This window comes from Monodon monoceros, unplaced genomic scaffold (genome assembly GCF_005190385.1).
Source record: "Monodon monoceros isolate NGI ecotype Baffin Bay Population unplaced genomic scaffold, NGI_Narwhal_1 Super_Scaffold_21, whole genome shotgun sequence".
Classification (NCBI taxonomy): domain Eukaryota; kingdom Metazoa; phylum Chordata; class Mammalia; order Artiodactyla; family Monodontidae; genus Monodon; species Monodon monoceros.
The window spans coordinates 49,968,340-49,990,324 of NW_021703778.1; the positions used below are offsets into that span (position 1 = coordinate 49,968,340).

General features: G+C 34.3%; 1 protein-coding gene across 4 annotated transcripts in view; it reads left to right on the forward strand.

Annotated features, from left to right (window-relative positions):
• The window catches only part of MEF2A (myocyte enhancer factor 2A), a 173,111-nt gene that overhangs the window by 11,942 nt on the left and 139,184 nt on the right, over window positions 1–21,985 (forward strand). For 3 of the 4 annotated variants that reach the window (XM_029239814.1, XM_029239812.1, XM_029239811.1), the window contains exon 2: window positions 13,485–13,570. The gene's annotated coding sequence lies outside the window, so the exon portion shown is untranslated. Of the gene's footprint in view, window positions 1–13,484; window positions 13,571–20,662; window positions 20,684–21,985 lie in introns of those variants that run through there. The other variant, XM_029239813.1, reaches the window with a different exon arrangement.

Sequence of the window (21,985 nt, forward strand, 5' to 3'; positions counted from 1 at the left end):
GCTTATGTAGGTGAGTTTTGGAAAGGTTGTGGCTTGTGAGTTATTTTGAAGTGGTGGATTGAGAGTTATCTGAAATCAAATGAAACACCACCAGATGTGGATGGATGTGGCTCATAACACATGCTGTTATGTTATGGACTGTGGTAGATCATTTTCATTTGAGTCAGTTCTCCCTTGGGTGCCTTGCAATTTATTCTTCATTTCTGCAATAATTTTTTTTTCTATTTCTTTTTTGAATTCAGTCAGCTTTTTAAGTTTCTCATTTTTGTTTTTAGTTTTTCAGTTTCTGTCTGATTCAGAGTGGTTTTCATATCTTCAAATGCTTGTTTGAATATGTTTAATCCAATTATTGATATATTAGGAATAATATATTAACAGAATATATTTAATTCTATTTGGAATACTGACTTACAGAGTTTTTGCTGCTTTGAGGTTGTTTTTGGTAGGAGGTTTTCCTCACATGATATGTCAAAATCTGTTATCTGATTTTCTGGATTTCACTTTTCTTTTGTTCATTTTTGTGACATTGGGGGGTTTTAGAGTATTCCTAGTTTAATGGTGCCCTTTTCTGTCAGTATAAAATAGTCCTGTTACTTCAGTAGTTCTTATTTGTTTGTTTTAATGGTTGGAGAGAAGGGTTGTGAGACTTCCAATTTTATGATTCTTTTTGGTCTTGCAGGACCTTAAAATTTCCCCTTTTTCTTTTTCCCTTTACCATCCAATTGCCAAAGGACACTCTTTCCTTCCTTTTGCCTGTCTTCTCCCAGAGGCCATGTGTTTCAAGGTTGTGCCCCCTTACATGGCGGCTAGCGCTTTAAATGGCACCTGTTCTTTAAATCACCAGAAGTTTGAACTTCCTTCCCTGTACTCTGTATTCTGATCTGCCCATTTTCCCAGTATTTTCCCAGATTTAGGGTGGGTTTAATATTTTTGGTGGTCCTTGCAAATGACCCTTAGGCCTGTTTGCTGGCACCAAGACTTGTGGTGAGTGGGGGTGGAGTGACAGCTTGGGAGATCAATCAAGTACTGGGATTTGGTGAGTTTTCTGTTTCCATTCATAGAGAGCATTTTTTTTTTTTTTGTCTTTAGGCTATGCTGAAAGCTTGGTTTTGTGTAGGATTTCCTTTTCCACCTTGTTTTTTCATATGGTTTAGGGGAATATTTTTAGTTAGTTAGATAATGCTACCACCATTGTCCTCACTAAAGTGTCTACTTTTGGGGGAGGGGGAGCAGGAATCTATTGACTTATGCTATCAGTGCTACAAAGGTTTTAGTAAGAAAAGACATAGGTAGTCAACTTACACTGGTGAGCTAGAGATGTTAGAAAGTACCCTGTAGGAGATATAAACCAATTTAAACACTCTTGCTTCATTCTGCTAGCATGTAAATGCAGGTTCTAGGTTATTGCAAGAGTCTTAAGTGATTTTTTTCTGTAAAGTAAGGTTATTAATTCAAATATTTATTTCTGTAATGTATATTGGAAATGCTTTGGTTTTATTTGTAACATGAATGAGTTACAGGTCTATATTCAACCTAGCACTTCTTTGGTACTTCTTTATTCTAATAACAATCTAATATGTGAAGTTTTCAGAAAAGGTAACTTCTTTTTTGGAATTTAAATCATTTTTAATAAAATTTTTTATACTTAGAGGTGGAGATGTAAATAATATATAAGAAATCTAATGGTATGTAAGGAATAATAAAACATTCACTTGTGGATCTACTGCCTCACTGAAAAAGTAAAACTACCAGTATTGTTGAAGTCCCCTGTGTGAACATTCATAGTCTTATTTCTATCTCTAACCCCAGGATTAAGAGTTGTTAAGAATTTGTGGTTATTATTCTCTTGGCCTATATTCTTAAGCAGGATACTATTAGTACATGTAGCTAAAGTCCATTTATTTTCCATGCCCTCACATGCCATTGTATGACTACTTCACAGTTTATTTATCCATTCTATTTGTTTCCTTGCTGGTTCTGTTAGTAGGATAGTAGATTTTTTTCTTTTTTTCTTTTAGAAAGGTAACTTCTGAACTTGGAAATTGATCTGATAGATGTGAACTTCTTTGAAAGTTAAACTACTTGTATCTCTTCTCTTTCTTTTTTTACTCTTTTGGCTTTCTCTGTTTTATTTTATGATTGAACTGTTGTCCTTTGATTACAATAAATTGTAGGTGTCGTGTTATTTCTTGGCTGTACACTTTTATTGTGTTTAATAAGATGGCACTGTATCTGTTGATTGTAGTTGAAGTTAACTGGTTCTCTGTCTTATATGCTTTATATCGATGTCTTTTTAACATGAGAAATTTAACAAAGTTGGAGTTATGTGTGGAAGTTCTTTATGCTTGGTTTCTAGAATTTAGTTGCTTAAAATATTTATTACCTTTAAGCATTTCTTTCCCTAGAATAAACAAGTTTTTTTGTCAGTGTTTTACGTTGTTGGGGTAGAAATTGACTTGTTCCATTAGTCATACATTTCTTTTTAAAAATATAAGCCAAAATTAAAAGGCCTATTGACTTTAAACATCAGAAATCTTTCATAATATAAATTAAAACCTTTGCTATTAATGATGTGCTTTTGGAATTCTCCACCTGGCTTTTTAATGGTGTTTAAAGGCAGTCAGTACCTATGCCCAGCTGTCTGTCTTTGGAACCTCATATATGAGCTTTCATTTCTTTTTTCGTAGCTTCCCCAAGTCTTAAGTAATGACTTGACAGGCTCTCTATACAATTTCTTTTTACTGCCCTACCCCTTTTCTTTCAGCTGGCAAATATGGTAGCCCCAAAGCAATGTCCATTGCTCTGCTCCCTTACCCCTTCCTTTAGACTCTATTCCTTTTCTATTTTCACTACTTTATTGTTTCTGTATTGTTGTTGCAGAAATATAAACACATTTAAGATATAGCTCTTTGCTTCTAGTAGGTAATGGTGTAGAAAGGGTAAAACCCCATTAGTTACTATACTACATTAATTACCAAGTGATGTGTAAATCTTAGACACAAGGCATGGATTAGGGAGTTCAGGGAAGGAAGAGTTCAGAAGTGACCAGGGAATGCTTCATGGAAGAATTGATATTTGAGCTGGATGTCAGGTTTTATTGTCAGAGGTATAGAAAAGATATTTCACATAGAGAAATCATTTTGAGCAAAAGAACTAAAACAGAAAAGTGAGAGGTATGTATTGGACACAGTTTGGCTAGATTGGAGGGTGTTTCAGAAGTAGAAGATGGTAAAGTGGGAAAGAGAGCTTGAGACCAGATTGTAGAGCACGTTGGATGTTGAGCAGTTTGGACTTTGTTCTTCAGCTAAGGAAGAGCTGTTGAAAAGTCTTTTAAGCTTGGAAGTGACCAGGGCTGTCTTTAATATGCCCATATAACAAGATAACAAAGATGACATTATGTCCTTCCTTATTAATAAAGCTTGGTTCTGTAAAGAATAATGCTCAACAACACTTGTTTAAAAGGACAGGGCTAGTCTCATTCTTAATTTGATTGTTTGAAGGAAATTGGTGGGAATATATGCCTTTCAAGTAGAAGACATGAATAAAGATAGATGATTCTCTTCTCATTCTCCTCTGTATCTCACTTCTTGATCTCCTTTCCCAGGTCAGGCCAAATGCTGTGCTTTCCATAAAGAACTGATTCCTTCCATTTAGAAGAGTTTTCTTTTGAAATCCTTATAGTACTTCTTATCTGTCTTATTGTACTTACCATGTTTGACCTTATAATAAAGGGAGTAGGTGTATACATAGTGCATTGAAGGTTTTTATGCTTGTGTCTTAGTTGTTCTTGCATTCTTTTCATGTAGATTCTCAGTAAATATATAGTAATCTATTAAGTTTCTGTCTTTCACATGACCCTAGATTTTACATGAGGATTTGTGCTGAACTAAGGTTTTGGACTGAACTTAAAGTCTTTAACACTGCTGGTCTAGATCAGTAGTTCTCAACATGTTTTCTGCTGTGAGATACAGTAGATGAAATTTTGACACATGGACTCCCATGCATCTACTTAGCAGGGAAGTAAAATGTTACAGTGATTTGTAATTGCCACAACTATCCTAGGATTTGTTGTCAGTGTAACAAGTAGTAGATGATGTATATAGTTCTTAGGGCAGTAGCTTTAACTCTTCCCAATTCTCTTCCACTTAAGAAGGCATACCAGAATGCAAGGAAAGGTAGTACTATGAAGATAATCTGAAGCCCCCTCTCTCTATTTTATGGTTCAAAGCAGCACTTTAGAAGTATCAAATTATTTGCAATAAAAATCCCAAGTTATAGTATCCATCTTTCAGCATAACTTTAGGGTTTGGATTTCTTCTTTTCCATTAGTGCAGATATTTTTGTTGTTAGTATTTGTTTGTTTGAAATGGGTAGAATCCTATTTTGATGCGGATTAGACTGGTAATCTGAGTATTACTCCTGGATTCCATTTCATTTCTGTTAAGTTTTAGAGTTTGTGTTTCTAAAAAGACCTCTGAGGCCTCTTCCAGTTCAAAACTTTAGGAAGTTGCAGAATATCGCAAATATGGTGTTCAAACTTTTTCTAGAATCTGGCCAACATCCTTATTAATACGGACATCTGTTTGACACACTTTGCCAGCTTACCAGACTTTAACCAAAGTGATGTATATTTGGCCATTTTTTATGTTAAGTGCCTAGTGTCACATTTTAAAGTGTGCTCGTTTTTGAACTTTGTTTTTTTGTGGACAGAATATACTTTTTGTTATTGGGGTGTAGGTGGTTGAGGACTGTAAAAATGATAGGTTCCAGTAACTATATGCCTGACAAGGGATACTAGGAGTGTTAGCCCTTAGTTTGGGTTGAGGCGCGTAGAACAAGTGGAACTTCAGCATTTAAGAAGTTACATCCTCCACTTGATGAATGATAGCATTATCAGAACATGTAATAAATATTAAATACCAGTGTGTACGCTTCCAGTATGGTTGCTGATTATAGATTGGGGGGTGATAAATTATTTGGGAAAATAAAATAGGAACTAGTAATTTACCTAAAATGCCTTATTATTTGTGGCATAACCACCAGTATGCGTATCGTTATGGGGAAGATGTTAGATACCATAATGAAGTAGGATGATAGAAAAGAAAATGTGAAGGCACTCTAAGTTATTTTATTATAAGAGTAGAAGCTAAAAATAAACACATATACCCACACAGAAGCTTGTATACCAGTGCTTAGAGCACCATTACTAATAATAGGCAAAAAGTGGAAAGAAATGTCCATCAGCTAATGGATGAATGAATAAATAAAATGTGGGGGCTTCCCTGGTGGCGCAGTGGTTGGGAGTCCGCCTGCCGATGCAGGGGACATGGGTTCGTGACCCGGTCCGGGAAGATCCCACATGCCGCGGAGCGGCTGGGCCCGTGAGCCATGGCTGCTGAGCCTGCGTGTCCGGAGCCTGTGCTCCGCAATGGGAGAGGCCACAACAGTGAGAGGCCCGCGTACCGCAAAAATAAATAAGTAAATAAAATGTGGTATTTCCATAGAGTAGAATATTATTTGGCAATAAAAAGGGATGAAGTATGAATGCATGCTACAACATGGATGGGTCTTGAAAACATTGTTAAGTGAAATAAGGTAGTCATGGAAGATTATATATTATATGGTTCAATTTATATGAAATGTCCAGAATAGGCAATTCTATAGAGACAAAAAGATGCCTCACTGCTTAGGGCTGGGGTGTGGGGTGGGAATAGGGAATGGGGAGTGACTGCTAATGGGCACAGGTTTCTTTTAAGGGTGATGAAAATGTTCTGGGATTAGTGGTGATGGTTGCACATTCCTGTGAATATAAAAAAATTCAGGTGTATACTTTAAATGGGTGAATTGTATGGCATGTGAATTATAATCTCAGTAAAGCTGTTTGCTTTTTTATTTTTTAAAAAAGAACTGAGGCTGTGTGAGGAGATGTTTTGGACCTAATGGGTACTTTGGGAGATATAGATGGAGGTGGAAGGGCATGGGGGAAAATAGGCATTTCTGGCATTAGTATACTATCACATTGTAACACCAATGCTACCCTCTCTGTTTGCTGGCTAAGAATGTAATAGGTTGTGTTTTAGTGGGCATTGTAAAAGAACGCAGCTTTTTAACCTTACCTAACGCTGAGACTGGAATTGTGCATTATTCCACTTGACAGGATTAGTCTTGCCTTTCTCTTATTTGTGTATTTTTTGTCATATTAAATTCAAATGTTTTCCTGTTTTCAAGGTAGTGCATAATTATGTTCTGCACATCTATCCATACTACACCCTGCTTTGCTCTTTTTGTTCACACCTACTCACATTTGTGTCATCTTTTTACCTCCTGTAATTGGAACAGTCCCTAGTTTCATGTGTGCTTGAAATCACTTTCTTTCTTAAATGCTTGCTTCTGTGAAATTAACTGACTTGAAGATATTGTTTCTTGTGGCTTAGTCTTTTTATATGTTTATAAATCTATTCTTTTAAGGCCTTATTAGTATCGTTTTTAATTCTAGAGTCATATTAAATGATTCCAAATATATTCCCAAACTTCTCATTTGGCTTTTGCTGTATGTAGTGTTTGCCTTTCTGATTTCTTCAACAGTGATGACTCTTTAATAGGAACGATGCTAGCCAATTGACTTCCAGTGGCAGTCTCCATTTGTTCCATTTGCCCCCTTTTCTGGGTTATTTCTTTATGAAGCTAGCACTTATTGAGCTCATACTGGCACTATGCGAAGTAATAGCGTAGCATATATGCTTATTTAATAACAACTATTTAATTAATTTAACAACTAAATTTATGAAGTATACAAACTATTACTACACTGTTTTACAGATGAGGAAACTAAAACTCAGAAGATAATGATGATTGTTCTTGATCTTAACTGTGTAAAGTCAGAAAAATCTTTTAACTATGTATGTATAGCTTCTCTGTGTTGAGTATCTGCTTTCGTAATGTGTATGTATTTGTACGTATTTGGTGGTTGCTCAAAGTTTTGCAAATTTATTCCTAAATGGAATCATACAGTATGTACTCTTTAATGTCTGGATTTTTTCCCTCACCAAAATGTTTTTGCAGTTCATCCATGTTTGTGTCTATCAGTATTTTGTTCCAGTTTACTGTTGCCTAGTGTTCCTTTATATGTTTATACCACAATTTCTCCATTCCCCTTTCATGGACATTTTGGTTGCTTCCAATTTGGAAATAAAATTTTCTCCCTCTCATTCTTTGTGCTATTTTTGTCATCCATTTTATGCTGCATGTTTTTACTTTTATACATTATTGCTACATTTGCTTTAAAAACCATTATCTCTTTAAAAAGTAAAAGTAAGAAAATAAAAGGTAAACTCACATACTTACCATTTCTATTGGTCTTCCTTTGTGTAAAAATAGGTTTCCATCTTTTGTTTCTCAGAGCAGTTTCAGGTTTACAGAAAAACTGAACAGGAAGTACAGAGTTCCTATATACTCTCTCTCTCTTGTCTCTCCCCCTTCCCTATTATTAGCATATTGCATTGGTATGGTACATTTGTTAGAGTTGATATTGATGCATTATTATTAACTAAGTCCATGGTTTACATTAGGGTTCATTCTGTTGACAGATTCTCAGCTTTTGTCTGAAAATGTTTTTATTTCTCCATCTATGGAGGATATTTTTGTTTTATGTAGATTTCAGTTTACAGGTTTTTTTTTTTTTTCTTCTTAGCACTTTAAAGGCGTTATTCCTTTGCTTAAACTTGTTCACATTACTTTCTGCAAGGAGTCTGTGGTAATTCTTTGTTCCTCTATATGTAATGTGTCTTCCCCTCACTTTGGTTGCTTTTAAGATTTTCTTTATATTACTGGATTTCAGCAGTTTGATTGTTAATTATGTGCCTTGGTACAGTTTTTGTGTGCTTAACCTGTTTTTTGTTCATTGAGTTTCTTGAATATATGGGTTCAGTTTTCCTCAGATTTGGAAATTTTTTGGCCTTTGTTTCTTCAGATATTTTTTCTATCTCTCCTTCTGGGACTACAATTACACCATTTTTAGACTGCCCTTGATATTCTCACAGGTCCTTGATGCTCTGTTCTTTGTTTCTTTTTTTGCTTTCTATTTTCACATCTTCAATTTAGGGATCTTTTTTTCCTACACTGTAGAATCTGTTGCCAAGTCTATCTAGTTGTTTTTTATTTGAGATACTATATTTTTCTTTAGAAATTCATTTGATTCTTTTCAAAATAATTGTCTTTTTTTCTGTTTTTCATTAAATCCTTTAATATATTTATAAAATTTTAAAGCTTATGTCTTTAAAGATATCATCATCTTGTTTCTGGATCTGTTTCTTTTGTCAAATTTTTTTCCCCTGGTATAGGTTACACATTTTTCCAGTTTCTTACGTTGAGTAAGTTTTGATTGACTCTTGGATGTTCATCATGCTGTTGTCTGGATTTTGTTGGTTTCTTCTCAACAGGCTTAAATTTTGTTTTGGCAGTGTATTCCATTTCTTATGAAAAAGTAGTAGTAGTTTAGCACTACTACTAAGGAGGTGATTCTGCATCAGCGTCTACTCGTTGTGCCAGGTTTCAATTAGATTTTTCTTTCCTCTAGTTGGAATTTGAACATCTCCAAATCTTATGTAACCTCTGGTAACTTTTGAGCCTACTGCTTCCTAGTCATTATTCTTTGCCTGGCCTTGTAGAGTTTCACTTTACTAATGCTGCAGCTTTATTTTCAGCAAAAAACTGTGTTGTCAAGTATGATAGCAATTAGCTATATGTGGCTTTTGAGAGCTTGAATTGTGGCTAGTTCAAATTTAAATATTCTCTAAGTATAAAACATACTGAATTTCAGGAACTTATGGAAAAACGATGTAAAATACCTGTTTTTTAAACCAATTGTATTCTGAAATGATAACATTTTGAGCATTCTGGTTAAAGGAATTATGTTAAAATTAGTTTCACCTGCTTCATTTTACTTTTTTTAAAAAATTTACTTATTTTTTATTTTTGGCTGTGTTGGGTCTTCATTGCAGTGCATGGGCTTTCTCTCGTTGAGGCAGGTGGGGTCTACTCTTTGTTACAGTGCACGGGCTTCTCATTGTCATGGCTTCTCTTGTTGCAGAGCGTGGGCTCTAGAGTGCAGGCTCAGTAGTTGTGGCGCACGAGCTTAGTTGCTCCGAGGCATGTGGGATTTTCCTGGACCAGGGATCGAACCCGTGTGCCCTGCATTGGCAGGTGGATTCTTAACCACTGTGCCACCAAGGAAAACCCATTTTACTTTTAAAATGTGATTATTAGAAAATTTTAAATTACATTTTGGGCTCATGTTATGTATGTTTTGGACAGCGCTGCTGTAGAATCCTCTGTGCAGATTTCAGGTGCAGTTTGTCTTCTTGAACTGTATTCTATTACTTTCCCACACAGTTTCCGGCTTCCTTAGCCTCCCTAAATTTCAGTTTCTGCCTCTTTTACTCGCTTAGTCCACCATATTCTGCTTGGCTTCTCATTTCTGCACTGCTCTCCTGACTCTTCATTGTAGGGTTGCGGTCTCCAACCTTTCTGGCACCAGAGACCGGTTTTGTGGAAGACAATTTTTTGATGGGACGGGGGGGATGGTTCAGGTGGTAATGCAAGTGATGGGAAGTGGCAGATGAAGCTTCGCTCACTCCCTTGCCCGCCGCTCACCTGCTGTGCGGCCTGGTTCCTAACAGGCTGCAGGCCAGTTGCGGTCCGTGGCCCCCGGGGTTGGGGACCCCTGTTGTAGGGGACACTTTCCGTTTTCTCAGGTGTTGCAGTGCTGAGCTCCTTGTTGTCCAGTGTTTTAAAATTATGGTTTTATATATATATATGATCAGTTTTCTCGTTGAGTTCACTGGGAGAGCATGACTGGTACTAGTTACCACATCATGGCTAGTAGCAAAAATCTTTTTAAGGCACGAGTAATTTGATGACCACATATGAGAACATGAATTAAAAACACCATTTTTAAACCTCAGTTTTGATTACAAAATGAAATTCATCTTTGAGCAAATAAATACTTTGTATTGTGTTTATAGACTGTACTTTATGTTTTTGGGTTTTTTTTTTGCCTGCTTCATTTTTATCTTAATCTGGATTGATTTTTAAAGCTGTGTGTTTTCATATAGAAACCTATTTTCTTTGACACTACGTTATGCTCAAGGCAGAAACTTTGATAATTTCCAAACATAAAGCAGTAATTTTCTTCATAATTGTATCGATAATTTTAATCAAGATTTGAGGAGATACTTTTTAGGCCCTCAAGATTTGAAACTAGGAATGTCAGTATCATGTCAGCAGCACTTTGGTTTCACTTTGCTTTCTAGTTTATTGGCATTCACTGATTAGGCACTTAAATAACCAGCAAATATGGCAAGAGATAGGAGTTAGGGAGCAAATTACTTATTTTAGGCCATTCAGGTCTTCAGTTGTCAGCAGTTGTGCTGGGTTTTGTCTGTTTGCTTTGTAAAGCGTATTTGGGACGTTTGAAGAAAGGAGTTTTGAACCTTGGTCATTTCACTTAACCCTTTTTTGTTAATATGGAAAACTGGAAGATGACAGTAACTTGTGCCACAGTATAAAATATGATATTCAACATTTGTCACTGAAATGGTAATGCCTTCAAAGGTCTCATTTGTTTCAGAGGACCTTTTTTAAAAGTTTTCTTTTTTTTAAATGACCTCTCCATGTGCTTTTTGTGATATTGTTTGTGTAATTTTTAGTTCTGGTAGTTGTCATATAGGAGCTTAAAATGTATTTTTAAAGTTATAGAGAATTATCACTGTTTATAATTTTTGTTCACAGCAGGCACCGACTTGTTATTTGTCAGGATGTCTTCATATATAGATATTGATGTGCATTGTATATCTGAAGCCGCTCAAGTGTATCAGTCCTCTGAGGCTGATATGCTTTGCTCTCTTTTGAGTCTGTTGCTATAGTATGCATTCGTTTATTTCACTTATTAAATTTATTCAACAAAAGCATTAACTGAACTGTGGTTAAAAGCATGCCTGGGTTCTAATCCTGGCTTTACCACTTCACTGGTTTAGCTGTGTGACCTTGGCTAGCTGCTTCTTAGTCTTTCAGTTTCGTCTTGAGGATAATAGTGAGGTTATTGTTGGCTTTACATCACTTAATATGTGTAAAGCAATTAGGCTACTGATTAGCATATGATAAATACTTAAATGTTATTGCTGCTGTTGCAGTTATTATTACTATTATTGTTATGTTAGGCCTTTCTTGGACACCTTTTCTCAAATTTTAATCCCCTCCATATGACAGTACTTCCTTCTCTGCTTTATTTTTTTTTCATTAAGGACTTTCCACTAGCCTGCTGTATACACTATATATCCCTTATTCACTGTGTGCTGTAGGTCTCCCCCACTAGAATGTAAACTCCATAAAGTCAGGAATAGATATAGGGATTTATTCCTAGCACCTAGAGAAGTGTCGGGAGTATATTGGATGCCCAGTAAATGTTTTCTGAATGGATAATGTTGAATTGTGTGCCAGGTATTGACTAGATATTGGGGATATAGAAATGAAAAAAGTGCAAAAAGGTTTCTTCTCTTAAAAAGCATGTAGTATAATAGAAGAGACTCATACCTACAAAACTAACTATAGTTATTTTGCCCCATGTAAGTGATGGTGATGGTGGTGGTAAAGGATATCTGAGGATGGCCTCATAGAAGGTGTCAGTTGAACTGGACATTTGGTCCAGATAAGGAAGGTTGTTTCCAGGCAGAGGTAAAATCTTGAACAAAATTACAGAGTTTGACAGTTTGGGCAATGGCTTGTAGTCCAGGTTAACAACAGTGTAGGTTAATTAGAAGTAGAGGGAGCTAGGAAATTGGTTGGGACCAGGTTTGGGAAAGATAGCTGTTAGAGGTACAGGTTGTCTAGCTCTTACCTGGACAGAGTAATGGGATTTTTGATGTTCAATATGTGAAATTTAATGATAACTGGCTGTAGCACTAACATTTTAGTTTTGGTTTTATTTTTTGAAGGTGAGAGTGTATTTCTTTATAGATTGTTATAAACGAACTATAAAAACTTGGTTTTTAGAATATTGCTTTTTAGAAACTATTTGAGAGCTGTGTACAAAACAAACTTGTCAATAATGGTTAATTTATAGAATTGAGGAATTAATATTTTTTGAATTAAGAATGTGTACCACGTGTGTAATTATCAAATTTTTATTTAACCTGTTATTTCCCATGGGTCAAATTGCCAAACTTTAATTCCTACTGTGGCACTGACACAAAGCTGGTGTCAAAATATATTTAAAAATAATTAGTTTTGTTTAGAATGAGAACACATGAAAAATAGTTTCATTTTGAATTATTGGATTTTAGAAATTGGTAATGTATTGGTATTTGAGGAGATTGTTCTGTATTTCGGTACAATTAGACTAAAAGCTGAAATTGGCTTTTTAAAGCAAGCTCCTTTTAACCTTGGCAAAAAAAAAAAAGGCTTATTTATGTGTGTGTGTGTGTGTTTTAAAGTTCAAGCTTTTAATGCTTAATTCGTTAATATAAAAAGAATATTTGGCAGACTGTGGCTCCCCCCCTCCTGCTTCTAGAGGGGTTGTACATTTCAAATAGAAACAAAATTGTAGTATCACAATAATTAGTATTGCTGAACAAGATTCAAAAGACTGGTGTTTGTGTGGAGAAATTACCGTTTTCATTTGATGAAGCAGATTTACTTGGGGATTGTCATAATTACCCAATCATGCAATTCTAAATTATTAGATTAGCATCATAAATTGATCCTGGCCAGTCAGGGTGAGGAGAGGCTTTTACCATCTTTCTCCTTCTACCTAAGTGTCTTGCTACTATTTCCAAGCAAAAGTGTAGCAGGACTGGATTATTCTTTAGGCACTACTGCATTGGTTAGCATTTATTAGTGTTCCTTTATTAATGTGAATTATTGACATTAATCTGTTTTATATTTGTTTTTGGCATTTTTATGTTGATTTTCATTTCATTGTTCCCTTTAAAAGAGCGGAAGCTATAAGTATACACATAGCATTTGAATATATACACATTTTATGGCAATGCAAGTCACTGACCCATTGACAGTTTTTTTTCTAAATGAGAACGTAATACAATGAACATTTTCAGAATGTAACTATTTTATCAAAACGTAAATTCAGTAGGCTGTGTATACCAGTTAAATATAAAGTATGTCATGTGATATAGAGGATAGGAAAGTGGGACCTAGGACACCAATTTGTGAATCTTGGCATGGATAGAATATTACTGAACATTTAAGTAATACTTCCTGAAAAAAATGGATTAGTGACATTAGCAATGCCCAATTGGCTAACATTGTGTTTTTATTATACAAATTTAAAAAAATTTATTTTTCTATTATTCAGTAAGTATTAGTGGAACTATCTGTTGATTGTTGAAATTTGTAGTAATGAAATTATATTTAATTTTGTTTTAGAGTTAAGAATAATTACTAACCCATCTAATATTTTTTTCTTTATTAAGGAATTGGATTTTGTGAAAAAATAACAAAGAAGAATTCTCTGCAAGGATCACATCTAAGTGCACTTTTTGCTGATACATCATTTCTAGTAAGACATTTTTCCTTTTTTCTATGTTATGAAGTAAATAAACAAAATGGGAATTTTTTTTTTTTTTAATAAGACTGTCTTGTGACCTTGAATAGCAGTCACTTTGGAGTTTATTTTGGGGATTAAGGTAGATTAATTAAGGAAATTCATAAAATCCTGTTGAATATACATATATATGTATGTGTATATACATACACACACACACACACACACAAAATATACATAATGTGGTATAGTGACAGTTTCTCATATGGTGGCACCGCTGAGATAATCCCATACTTTTACATCTTTTCCACTTCCATTTTCCATGTCCATTACATGTATTTGAAAATAAGGAAAAAAAATCTAAAGTCCATATTTACTGTGACAGTAAGTTGGAGGAAGAGAGGGTTTGAGGACATGAGTTACGTATTACGAGGAGAGATTTTCAAATGAAAGACAAAGTGGACAAATCTAGCCATATTTCTTGAAAGGTGGAAGGGTTGAAGAAAAAAATTAAGCAAATTTAAGAAATCTTTTTAAAATGTAGACTTTTTTTGTGACTTTGAATTTTTTGCCTTAAGTCGTAGGTCCACATTTGCAAAGCTCTGGAGTAGGCAGTTTTGATTTAAAAACTTACATTGGCCTAGGTTAATGGTTCCAATATGCTAGTAAGATGTGTAGTTCTCCTCAAAAAGCTTTCATAAGTGAAACTTCACTTGAATTCTACCTTCTATTCAAAATGGAAAAGAATTAATACTACGATATTTTAAAATAATGTAATTTCAGAAAATGTTAGGGGATAGTTTTTGGTGTGTTATATATAATATGTGAACATTCTGAATGTTAGATACAGTTGATCAAGCCTGATGGTTATGTCAGTAAAAACTTGGGAAAGCTACTTACAATATTTGCTCTTGTTATTCTTGTTTTAAGAATACTTTGCTGTTTAACGTTTAAATTTTTTCTTGAATAATTAAACAGTAGAAAGAACTTTTATGAGCTTACAAAATGAGTTTTTGTTAAAATACTTTATTCCAGTGTCAGTTTCTTATGCCCACATATTTTTCTTTTTAAACCTTGACTGCAGAACAGCCCATTTTATGATATCCTTCAGTTTGGGGAACTAGGGGAAAAGATACTGTTTTTCCAATTGAAAAGTATCCTTCAGTCGAAAAATTGTATATGTACAGGAAGGATGGGAATAATGAAGTTTAGTTCACATTTTAAAATATAAACCTTGGTTAGTCTTCTGTATATCTTTTAATGTTTATTTTTTTTCTTTTATCTTTTTTACATTTCTCATACATATATATATAGTTCAGTAACTGCTCAACACTGAGTGATTTGAATTAAAGCACTATAGGAATTTAGACATTCTCATTCCAGAGAATTTCACCTATAATTTCCCTATAATTCTGTACCTTCTCTGAACCTCCGTGATGGCTCTGAGCATAACTTCAGTTGTTATATTTGGGTTATGTTTAAGCTTTTGGGTATCCTCTATGATACTTTTTTCACTAAGTTCTGAAGATATAAACAGTGTCTTATTCTTTATGGCAGGTTTTGCATGGTTCTGAGGGCTGTGATTGAGTTAAGAGCTACTTGTTTTGGAGTTACTCTGAGTACTTAGATGGGAAACACTCTTTCCTTTTGAGTAGTTTCAAATACTGACTGAAGAACTTCAGATTTGTTTTCCCTATAATTCTGCCCTAATTCTGAGTGGAAATTGGAGGAGTTGGCACAGACATTGGGCAAAATTTTTTCTACCTTTTTTCTTTTCCTTCATGTCTTAGAACTGCTTTGGGCTCTTATATTTTAAGTGTTTGGTCCCGGTCCCCTTTGAGTTAATTTTTATATATGGTATTAGGTAAGGGATGAGATTTATTTCTTTGCATATGAAAATCAAATTGTTCAAGAAGCATTTTTGAAAAGGTTATATTTTCCCCTACTGAATTACTACCTTGGCACCTTTGCTGCAGATCAGTTGACATTATATGGGGGTCTATTTCAGGATTCTATTATGTTCTATTGATTTATGTATCTATCCTTATGAGAATACTGTACTGTCTTGATTACCATAGCTTTATATTAAAATCAGGTAGCGGGGCTTCCCTGGTGGCGCAGTGGTTGAGAGTCCGCCTGCCGATGCAGGGGAGATGGGTTCGTGCCCTGGTCCAGGAAGAGGGAGATGGGTTCGTGCCCTGGTCCAGGAAGATCCCACATGCTGCAGAGCGGCTGGGCCCGTGAGCCATGGCCACTGAGCCTGTGCATCCGGAGCCTGTGCTCCGCAACAGGAGAGACCACAACAGTGAGAGGCCCGAGTACCGCAAAAAAAAAAAAAAAAAAAAATAAGGTAGTGTAAATCCTCCACGTTTGCTCTTCTGTTTCAAAGCTGTTTTTCTATTCTAAGTCCTTTCCATTTCTGTGTATTTTAGAATTAGCTTGTCATTTTCGACAGAAAAGCCTTAGTGGGATTTTGATTATGAATGCTTTTATCATAGAGGCTAATAGGGAGATAGTTAATCTCTTAAGGATGTTGAGTCTTCTGTTGTGTGAATTTGGTATATTTCTCCATTTAAGCTGTCTTTAGTTTCTCGGCAGTATTTTGTAGTTTTCAGTGTAAAGGTATTACACGTATTTTGTTGAATTGATCTCTGTTTTCTATTTTTATGTTGTTGTAAATGGCTTAAAATCAGTTCCCGATTGTTTGTTGTTAGTGTATAGAAATATAATAGATTTTTACATAAACCTTTGTAATTTATGATTCTGCTAAACTCAGTAGTTCTGGTGGCAGTTTTGTGTATTCCTTCAAATGTTCTGTGTAGACCATCATCTTGTCTGTGAGTAAAGACTATTTTACCTCTACCTTTTCAATTTTTGTACCTTTTATTTCTTTTGCTTGCTTTATTGCACTGCCTAGTAGTCCCAGTGCAATGTTGAATAGAAGTGGTGGGCTTACATTGTTGCCTTACTCTTATTTATTTATTTATCTATTTATTTATGGCTGTGTTGGGTCTTCGTTGCTGTGTTGGGTCTTCGTTGCTGCACATGGGCTTTGTTGTGGTGCACGGGCTTCTCATTGCGGTGGCTTCTCTTTGTTGCAGAGCATGGGCTGTAGGCATGCGGGCTTCAGTAGTTGTGGCTCACGGGCTCTAGAGTACAGGCTCAGTAGTTGTGGCGCACAGGCTTAGTTGCTCCGTGGCATGTGGGATCTTCCCAGAGCAGGGCCTGAACCCGTGTCCCCTGCATTGGCAGGTGGATTCTTAACCACTGCACCACCAGGGAAATCTCTGTTGCCTTACTGTTGATCTTAGGTCAAAACCATCCAGGCTTTTACCATTAAGTATGATTACCATTATACTTAATGTAGGCTGTAGGTTTTTTATAGATGTCCTTTATCAGATTGAAGAAATTCCCTTATATTCGTAGTTTGCTGAGAGTATTTTTTTTCTTATTATCAGTGAGTATTTTTATCAAATGAATTTTTATCAGATGCTTTTTCTGCATCTTGAGATGATCACATGTTTTTTTTCCTTTTGTCTGTTAATGTAGTTGATTGATTTTTGAATATTAAATGAATAAATCATACATTTCTGAGATAATCCCCACTTGGTCATGATGTGTTAATACTTTTTATATATTGCTGGGTTAAATTTTTTATATTAAGAAGCCATTTATTTTGGTGAGCTATCCCAAGAATTATCTCACTTTCAATCTTTTTAGGTCTGTGATACAAAAGGCATAAAATAATTCCGATGTTGAAGCCTTGAAGAAAGTTGTTACAGATAATAGACAAAAATTGCAAATATGTAAATGTTTTCTGGTATCTTGAAATAAAGGTAATTTTGAGTTAAATTGTTGTGTAAGTTCAGATTTGTGTTAATGAGAGATTTTTTTCATCTGTGTTCATAGTAGACATTGGTATGTAGTTTTTTAATAATGTCTTTGGTTTTTGTATCAGGATAACAGGGTGAGTTGGAGAGATTTCCTCTTCTGGAAAAGTTTTCATACAGTTGGTGTTATTTCTTCTTTAAGTGTTTGGTAGAATTCACCAATGAAGACCACTGGCCTTGGAGTTTCTTTGTGGGAAGGTTTTAAACTATGAATTCAATTTATTGGATTGATATTGGGCTATTCAGATCTGTAATAATTCCTTTTGAATAAGCTTTAGTTTTTTGTGTCTTCTAAGGAATTTGTCTGTTTCATGTAAGTTGTCTAATGTATTGGCATGAAGTTTTATGTTATATTTCTTTATTCTTTTAATGTTTGAAGGATCTGTAGTGATACCCTCTCTTTCATTCTAGTATTTGAGACCTTCCTACTTTTTCTAAAGGAGTATTTAATATTTAAAACGTTTCTCTGTCTGCATTCTGCAAAGTTTCTTTACGTGTGTTTGTTTACATGGAGTTAATTTTTAAGCTCCTTTGTGATTTTTTTTGGACCTATATAATTTCCAAATATTTCCTAAACTTTCCAGATATTTTTCTCTAATAGGTTTTTAATTTAATTCTTTTGTGGTCCACATGTTTTGCTTTGTGGGTTTATTATAGAGTGCAGAATGTTGTCTGTATAAATGTTTTGTGTCCACTTAAGAAGAATTGTATGCTGTTGAGTCGAGCTTTCTAAAAATATTAGGTCAGATTGATTGATAGTGTTCGTCAAGATTTATCCCTTCTGATTTTCTATTTGTTTACAGTAATTGCTGAGAGAAAAGTCAACTTTAATTATGGATTTGTCTGTTTCTCCTTTCACTTCTGGTTCATGTATTTTGAAGCTCTTTTAATAGGTGCATACATATCTTTTTTAAAAAATGTATTCTTGATGAATTGGGTCTTCTATCTTGTCCCTCTCTATCTCTGGTAATATGTTGCAAAGTCATTTCTGAAATAGCTTGTATAGTTTCTGACAGAAAGTCTGCTGTTATTTTTACTTTGTTGCCTCATATGTAAATTTTCTATTTTGTTTGACTGCTCTTCAGTCTTACAGCTGTTTTAGTGACTATGATGTCACTCGATTATAATGTGCCTTCATATGGTTTTCTCTGTGAAAATCCTGTTTAGTTTTTTTGAGTTTTTTTTTTTTTAAACCAAATTTAGAAACATACTGACCACTCTTTTTTCAGATATCCCACTTATCCCAGGTGATATTTTGGAGGGGAGGGAATTTCAGTTATACTTTTGAGATTGTCTGTCTCAGCACTTAACTCCCCCTTTTTTTTCATTCTTCTTTTCCTCTCTGTTTTATTTGGATGGTTAATGTCATGTCTCAAGGTTCACTGATTGTTTTTTCAATATATAATCTGTTCTTAATATCATCCAGTATGTGTTTTGTTTCTAATAATTATTTTTTATCTCTGGAAGTTTTATTTTTCATTTTTCTCCTCATCATATTCTTATTTTTCTTTACCTTTTCTAACATATAAAACTTACTTATAATCATTGTTTTAATGTCTTCATCTGTTAATTCCATTAACTTTATCGTTCCTGGTTCTCTATATTGATTGCCTATTATTATTATGGGCCACATTTCCTGCTTTTCGTTGTTTGAATGCTGGACATTGTTGGGTATAGCGATTTTTTTGCACTTTTTATACAGTGTTGAACTTTGTTTTTGTACACGTTTAAGTTACTTGGTATCAGCTGAATCCTTTTGAGGCTTTTTTTCTTTTTTTTTAAAAGCTTTGTCAGCATTGGTCCAGAGTAGCTTTTATTGTGGGGTTAATTTGGTCATCCATTAAGGTTATGTTTTTCTGAGGGTTATAATCCATTTTGAGCATTATTCTCAATTCATTGTAATCCCAATGGATATTATAAAAAAATTTTATTAGTTTGTTTCTGTTTTGTGTTTTAAAGGAAATTTTGTGGTCTTCCCAAGAATAGCTTAGTCACGAAAAAGAAGATCAAATCAGAAGACTTTCTCTACTCAAAGCCTATAAAGCTACAATAATTACTTTCGTGAAATAATGCCACAAGGATAAACAAAAGAAATAAAGAGTCTGAAAGAGGGTCAGTTTGTACATGCGCACTTACTTTATGACAAAACTGGCACTTTAGAGTGGCAGGAAAAGAATTATTCAATACATGATATTGGAACAATTGGTGATAAGGCAAAAATATGACTCATACTCTATACCATATGCAAAAATCAATTAAAGATTGATTTGTACATCTCAGCGTGAAAGGCAGAACTATAAAACTTTAGAAGCTAAATGTAAGGAGAACATGTTCATGATCTCTGGACAGGAAAATATTCTTAGAAAGAAGTAAAAAGTGCTGATATAAATAACACAATTTATAAGTTTGATTACCTTAAAATTAAGAAACTTTGTTCTTGCAAAGTCACCATTAGAATAGAGAGGGAAGGCAGGGTGGAAGATGATATTTGCAACACATGTAACAGACAAAATGTATATATCAGAATATTCAAAGCACTTCTGCACATCAGTGTGACAAAGACAAAAAATCCAATAGAAAAAGGGGTAAGAGACATAAAAAGGCACCTTCTGGTTTTTTTTGGCTGCACGACACAGCATGTGAAACTTCCCCGATGAGAGATTGAACTCACATCCTCTGCAGTGGAAATGCGGAGTCTTAACCAGTGGACCACCAGGGAAGTCCCTTAAAGGCACTTTCTAAAAGAAATACAAGTATTCAAGAAATATGTGAAAAAGGTGCTTAACTTCATTAGTAATCTGGGAAATACAAATTAAAACTGCAAAGAGGCTCCGTAAAACACTAGAGTGTCTGAATTTAAAAAGTAGATTGACAGTACAAGTTTTGGAGAGGATGTTAAGTTATAGCAACTCAGTAAACACTGCTGGTAGGAATGTATGTTACTACAACCGCTTTAGGAAACAGTTTGTTACTTGCTTACCCTGTGACCCAATAATTTCCTTCCATGAGTATACCCCTGAGAGTAGTGAATGAACATGTGTACCAAGAGATATGTTGATAATATTGGTGGCAGCAGTGTTTTAGTAGCTTCAGACTCAATTCAATATTCATCAACAGTTGATTGAATAAAATTGTGATATGTTTATATATATATAACATATATATGTTTATATATATATTTATATCTGTTTATTTTATAGCAATAAAAATGGATGAACTACAGCTACATACTACACAGGTAACACAAATACGTTTCTCAATAGAAGCTAGAAACAAAAAAATTCATTATTTGTGATTCCACTTATGCAGAGTAAAATCAAAGCACATAAAAATAAAAACACGTAAAATGTATACATTTCATGCTTGTGTATATTTTATGTTAACACCAAATATGCCAGTTCCTAGTTGTATTGCATGCCTACCCATATTGCTATACTTCTTTTCACATTCATTTAGAAATCTTCTGATTCTGAATATAATGGTATATGCCAAATCATATTTATCTTTATAAATAAAGATAAAGTTAGACCTAGAACAGCATTTATATACAGGTTTGATTCAGGTGATACAAGGTTAAAAGATTTAAATGTATTTAGTATTCGTAATAATATAGAGAATGGAGATGGTTTCTAGTAAGGATAATTTATCTTTTTACAGGATGCAATTATTGGCAAAGGTTTTTTTCCAGAAATCATTATGATCTGGGATAGGTATAAGAATCTACATTTTAAAAATGACAGAGTGCTAATATTGAAAGTGAGTTGGTGGTGGAGGACTAGAATCTCATTCTCATTTTCACACCTTGCCTTGATGTGTCCTTTATTTTTTCTGTGTGTCCCATGTGAAGACGACATTGCTCTTATGTATGTGTAATTAATCTGGGAATGAAAGGTCATGAATCGATGGGATTTAGTCTTAATAAGGGCAGTTTACAAAATATCCTTTTTAATAATAATTTTAATAATATGGTGCTTATCTCTAAGGAGCCCAAGGTGCCCTGTGGTTATATCCTCATAATTTCCTGCAAGAGTTTCAGCTATATTCTTGCTCCACTTTGTACAACTGATTTGAGGTAGTGAAGATGTGAGTCACTAAAAGTCACATGGCAATTCATTGGTATATCTAGAAATAAAATACACATTTTATAGGCTGGTCATTCTGATAAAAATTTCAGTTATAATGTCTTTTTAGTCAGTAGATTGGATTATTTATCATGATTAATAATTTGTATCATTTAAAAATGTGTGTCTTTAAGGAAACACAATTAAAAAAAAAATCTTCAAACTCCCTGTACCATTAAATGAAAGGAATGATAGTGACCTTAAAAAGATTACTTCTAGTTTCCGTCAAATTTAGTTAATACATAATTTTTTACACTATATGTTGTGTAAAATAAGTTGTATATTTCTCTATTAGGAATAGGTTCTTAACAATATACCCCTAAGCTCTCCTCTAATTTTTTAGCATTCAGCTTTAAAATGTCTCTAATCTGAATATATAACCAGTTATTAATCAGAGAAATCCAAATGAACTGGAAGGA